We start from the raw sequence: 6,816 nt of genomic DNA, 5'->3' as shown, positions 1-6,816 counted from the left end.
GCTTAGGAACGACCGGAGTAGCCGAGGAGGTGGTGTAGCTATTTTCATCAAAAGATCGATTAATAACATATTTATTTCTAAAACGAAAGGTATTGAAACAGTGTGGTGTAAATTACGTTTGCGAACCAGAGAACTGATTGTAGGGGCTGTGTATCGCGCACCGGGGACTGGCCAAAAGGCATCCAAGAGCTCAACGATCTGCTGCATGAATTGCGAGCACAGCACAAACACGTGCACAAATAGTTCTTTCTTCCTTTCTTCTGTCACTCCCTCCTTTATCCATTCCCTTACGGCGCGGTTCAGGTGTCCAACGATATGAGACAGATACTGCGCCATTTCCTTTCACCAAAAACATATTTATTATTATTATTATTATTATTATTATTATTATTATTATTATTATTATTATTATTATTATTATTATTATTATTATTATTATTATTATTATTATTATTATTATTATTATTATTATTATTATTATTATTATTATTATTATTATTATTATTATTACAAACGCGTTGTCGTTGCCGGAGATTTGAATATCCCAAAAGTCGAATGGAATGAAATGGAGCCAGGTTCGCGAGAAAATGAAGCTGCGATTGCTACTGTTGAGGTGTGTTCTTCCCACGGGCTCACACAAGTAGTCCGCGAGCATACTCGTGTTCAAGGCGACAATAGATCAGTTCTGGATCTCGTATTTTTAGGTGGCAGTGTCGCATCGCGGCCGTACTAAGTTGGCGTTTTGCCTGGAATTTCGGATCATTCCTTAGTGAGTGTAACGTTGCAGCTGGGTGTATTGGCTGGCGGGCAAAAGCATTGGACGTACTGCAGAGATTTCAATAGAGCAGACGATACCGCCACACTGAACGAATTAACTTACCATTATGATCTTTTTTTTTTTCGAGGGAAGAAGCTGTGAGAAACCGCCACATTCAATGAGCTATGGCTGACTTTCAAAGAAACAGTTCGCATGGGTATAACAAAATGTGTGCCAATAAAATGCAAGTCAAAACGTGTTCACAACCCTCGGATTACGAGAGAAATTCTTCAGCTAAAGAGAAAAGTATCCAGACGTAAAGCTAGACAACGGCGCTCAGTGAACCCAGCGTTACCCGATGACTTACCGACACTAAGTAAAAGTCTGAAATCATTAAGATCTCAAAGGTCTGTTTTACAGCATCACAATGAACATATATCCTCGTGAATCTCCCCATAAGTTTTGGACACACCTGTCGGCAACAAAAACAACAATAAAAAGAATAAACACACCGCAGGGCGTAACTGAAGATGCTGCTGAAATTGTGGAGGCTTTTAACATTTTTTTTTTGCAAATGTTTTTACTTTGGATGACGGAAAGCCGCAGGGTTCACGCCGCATAATAATCTACCGGAACTAGACGAGCTGCAATTGACATACGAGGGAATGGTGGCTTCACTGCTGAAGTTACACACTTGAGAGGCGGCAGGTCCGGATGAAATACCGAATTTGTTTTTAAGGAGGTACGCCGAGTGGACTGCTACATATATCTTCATAATCTTTAACATATCTTTGAACACGGGTACGCTTCCGGATGGCTGGAACATCAGTAACGTCACGCCAGTTTTTAAGGATGTAGACACGACTAATGTTTCCAATTTTAGATCAATTTCACTAACATCAGTGTGCTGCTAACATTTAGAGCAAATTATGGCCAAACATATTCGTAAGTATTTAAACGCTATAGTTATATTAGTGAATATCAACACGGGTTCCGGGAGGGCTTATCAACGGTGAATAATAATAATAATAATAATAATAATAATAATAATAATAATAATAATAATAATAATAATAATAATAATAATAATAATAATAATAATAATAATAACTGGTTTTTTGTGAAGGAAATGGCGCATTAACTGTCTCATATATCGTTGGACACCTAAACCGCGCCGTAAGGAAACGGATAAAGGAGGGAGTGAAAGAAGAAAGGAAGAGACAGGTGCCGTAGTGGAGGACTCCGGAATAGTTTCGACCACCTGGGGATCTTTAACGTGCACTGACATCGCGCAGCACACGGGCGCCTTAGCATTTTGCCTCCATAAAAACGCAGCCGCCGCGGTCGGGTTCGAACCCGGGAACTCCGGATCAGTAGCCGAACGCTCTACCCACTGAGCCACCCCGGCGGGTGACGCAACTAATGGAATGCGTGAATGATTTTTGTAAAATAATTGATGACAGGAGTAAGATGGATGTTTTATTTTTAGACCAGAAAAGCATTCGATTAGGTTAATCACAGAAAACTTCTTATTAAGTTAAAAGCTATTCTGGGAAATAATTGCGTAGTTCAGTGGATGGAGGACTTTCTCAGCAATCGCAAATAGTATGTTGGCATGGGAGACAAGAAGTCAGGTTTATGTGAACTTAAGTCTGGGGTGCCACAGGGGTCAGTTCTTGGCCCCCATTTATTTCTGATATATACAAATGACGTGATTCAAGATTCGTCACTAAAAGTAAAGCTATTCGCAGACGACTGCATCATTTGTAGTGATATTAAATCCGCTAGTGACCAAGTCCAGCTAAACAATTTTTTTTTATTTCAATTAGAGAACTGGTGTAAAGTATGGCAAATTACCTTACACCTGCAAAAGACAGTCTGCGCGACGATTACTCGCAAGGCTGAGCCGCTTCGCTATGCCTACACTTTGCAAGGTAGTCCCCTTTCACGCGTAAATGAATACAAATACCTCGGCGTGACCATAACTTCAAACCTCAGCTGGACAAAACATATCGATAACTTTGTCCGGAAGGGAAACAAAAGACTAGGCTACCTCAGACGCGTCCTAAAACACTTAAGGCGCGTCCTAAATACACTTCGCCAGCATTCTGGTGACCCTTCTTTCGACCAATAAAAAAGGCGTTGGGAGCCAGCCAGAGGAGAGAGAGAGAGAGAGAGAGAGAGAGAGAGAGAGAGAGAGAGAGAGAGAGAGAGAGAGAGAGGAGGGGGGGGGGGGGGGCGATATTCTTGTCGTTGAAGATGAAAAGGGGTATACGGCGCATGCGGTAATCTCTCTCCGAGGGAGGAATGGTAGTTGCGCCGCTTTGGGGGAGAGGGGATTTAAAAGATATCTTGCCGTACGAATACACACGCATTGATATTGGGGCTCACACGAGGCATGTTTAGCTGTGAGATTTTTCGTAGCAGGTAAAACCGCGATCGGCTGTGATAGCCATGGATCTCGGCGCGGCCGATTCTGACGTCCGCGAACGAAGTCACCACAAACTTTGCAACACTGCAGGCGAGGTTCTAAAACAGCGTCGCGGGAAACGATTAACGTTTGCGCTATTTCTACTTCAGAAAGTGAAAAAAAGGCATCACACCGCGATTGTGACACAACTCGTTCGACCGCTGGACGGCTGGACTCCGCTGAAGACCACCCATATATACAACCGTTCTGACTACGATCTAAGATTTTGCCTCCTAATATTTGAAGAGTGCCCCCGTTGAAAGTCACGCTACAGCCTAGCATTCAATAACGATTTCAGAACGACGGCGCGATTCGTGTCGTGAATTCTCGGCTTGTCCCCCTATATTTCCACAAACTGTATGTGAAATTTAGCTCTATTATAGAGAAGGAGGCACCCTTTTGTAAATACTGTAAATGCTGGCCCGATAACATACCTGGCTGGCCATTTCAGATGAGGATAGGGATCAAGTGACACACGCACATAAAAGTCACATGCGTAAACATACGCACCTAGCATTTTAAACACAGCACATAATGGAAGTCTCTGTGTTGCTTCGCTTGAAACAGGGTATGATACAAGGACAAAGGAAATACTGACACATATTAGCTTGTAATGGAGACGGGTGTGGCTGACAGTAAAAACTATTAATGCAGTCCTACTAACATTGCCAAATAGGCCATTTTCAAGCATGCAGATGGTTGTTCTGGAGGGTAGGAATGTTGATATTGATAGTGGGATAGCAGACCATATAGCAATCAATGAAGACTAGTGAAATGAAACAGTGAAAGGAAGGTTATTAATGAATGTAAGAAAAAGAGAAGGGCCAAGTACGATACCTTTTGGGGTTGCCCGACATTCCAAAAAAATAAAAGCAGGACGAGCCAGAGTTAGCATGGGCCAACTGCTGTTAGCTGGCTAGGACTACTTAAATCCCGCTCAGAACAGTACGATGCAAGGCATTATTCTATAAAGCATTTTATCGCATGCTTTCTCAAATTGACTAAGGTGCAAGTTTATGTCCCGAAGAATGAAAATTTGGCTATCACAGGAATGCTTTTCAAAAACCGTACAGATTTGGAAGGAACATTTTAATGGGCCACAACAATTCAGCAGTGTGAGAGTACATAGTGTTTTTCACGATTAGGAACCCATGCTAATCATAAAAATGGTGCAATGATTTGGTGCTTGTGACATTATCAGAACCAAAAAATTTACCACATTCTGCTGCATGCAGCCATACCTAGTTAATATCCGCCCTGTAATATGATGGCTTAAATTATGGACAGTTTTTCTGGGGATGAAATTTTATCAAAGCATGCATGCCTTAACATGGAAACTTGCTGTTTGGACAAATGACAGGGTTTAAATGCACAAAGCCCGTTGGGAACCGCATATTTTAGTCGTGCAATAGGGACTGCAATGCGAACGTCTGGACTGTGGTAACCATCTACTATAACACAGCGCAAGGACCGCTAGAATCGTTTGGCGACAAATACAGACAGAATCATATGGCTTTTGCACCCTGGAATTGCCCTCATATCCCTTGCATCATAGCGTGCAGTTTTTGATAAACCTTGAACTGCCAGGCATGCCGACTCTCTCCGCTTGCACTTCCTGAGTAACAAAACACTTCTCTTTCTCCTGTCAAAATCAATGGCACTGAAAAGCTCGGCGACTTATTTCCTGGCACACTTTGTTCACTGCACAAAATAATTAATTAAGCTGCTCGCTGGCAGTATAACCTTCTTGTTATAATCTCACAGATGTTTACTTGCAACACTAATTCCATGTTTTTTTTAAAGAGAGCACAAGGCAAGAAGCATGTCAGGCACGAGGAGAACTTAGCACAGGTGCAAAAAAGGAAATCTGCAAATACAATCCAAGCAGTAAGAAAACGGGTTGAATTGAAATGTGACCTCAGCCTAGACAGGTCGATGGCTGCACAGGCACTGTAGGACTTTCAGAAGTGGCTCAACGTCAGCATTGCAGGGCCAACACAGCGCAAATAGCGCTTAGCACATTTTGAAAAATCCAAGTAAACCTTGTTAACGGTTTGGCAATATGCACAAATATGGCCCCGTCACAACTATACGACAAATGTGAACAGATGTGTCCCAAGAAACCTATAGCTGAGCATTGTGGAAGGTGCAAACAAGCATCTACCTTCAAGCAAACAAATTAAGGAATGCAGCAAATTCATAGAAGGCTAAGGAAATCTAGGAAGCATTCTACATTTCTGACAAACACATTCTCATAGGCCCACAATCGCCTTCATCCGGCAGGCAAATAATGTTCATTGCAGGCAGTCGCAGGTAAATGAACGCAGCAGATGCATGTGTGCATGTGCATTGACGACATATATTTCTAAAGGCTTCGAGAATGTCTCACACAAGCTGGTACAGCTTACGTAGGAAGCTCTAGTTATCAACTGTTCGACACCATAATAAAGCTAAGCTGTTGAGCAGCTCGGCGACAGAAGTGCAGTGAAAACAAATATGGGATCAGGTGCTGATTCAAAGAGTACAGTCTCTATCCCGACTGTCAAGGCTCACGGAGCACTTCAAGATCGCTGCATTTTACCAATGGCCAGGGCAACCACGATGATGCACTTAATATTGCAAGCATTTGTCTAAAATTCAACTTCACCCCACGATGCTAAGCAAAAATTACACTGCAATCACAGCAGTTTACTGAAAACAATTTTCATTTTTAATAATGATTCGCTATTATGGAAAACTCTGTATGTATAGTGCTAATCCGGAACCAAAGTGTTAATATTACCACGGCACAATTGTATATGGGTTGCTTGATTTGAGATGCGTAAGCATCTGCTGTGTTTTTTTTTTCGTTTTTTTTGCATCAGATAAAATGGAATGCTCATGAAAAAGAGCTGCATTAGTCGGCACATATTACAGACTTGGGCGTTGTGAAACACCGGTGAACGAGTAGCGACAATGGTTTTTGTTCGTACATAACTCTTCGTGATCTGGTCATAGCGTGTTACAACCCAAACTTAACACTACTGCTTTGGCTCAGACCATGATCCCATGCAAGGGAAATTGAATTCAATCAATTTGTCGTGCAAATTTTATTGCAGATATAGGCCCCCATAGCTCGGCAAGAAATTAAAAAAAGGCCGCCATGCACACCGATGTTTTCACACAGATTTCACGGTGCTGCCGGCATACCATCGTAATCCGGCCACTCATAGTCTCAAATTGCACTTTATGGAGCACAATGCCGCAGTAAGCTGGCGACGCTTCAGTTGTCCCGGAAGAAAGCAGCTCAACGGCCGTACAGCAGAGGTCTTTTCGCATACGCAAAACACAAGTTTCAGAATGATCTCGTCGCATACACGGCGGTTCCCTAACACAGTACAAACGAACTACGATCGATATCGGTGATGGCTACGCCGCAGCACGACTTGTGCTCGCGATCACTGCAACCGCTGCAACGAATGCGGCTCGCTGCAGAGCTCCAAGTTCATTACGTCACGTCGCACTCACGGCAGTTATCAAACACAGCACGCACGCGTGTACCCGAACCAGGATCTGCTGTACAGCTCTAAGTTCACTTCAGCATTCGGAA

Source organism: Amblyomma americanum, chromosome 3 (genome assembly GCF_052857255.1).
Source record: "Amblyomma americanum isolate KBUSLIRL-KWMA chromosome 3, ASM5285725v1, whole genome shotgun sequence".
Lineage (NCBI taxonomy): Eukaryota > Metazoa > Arthropoda > Arachnida > Ixodida > Ixodidae > Amblyomma > Amblyomma americanum.
This window is presented reverse-complemented; position numbering follows the sequence as displayed.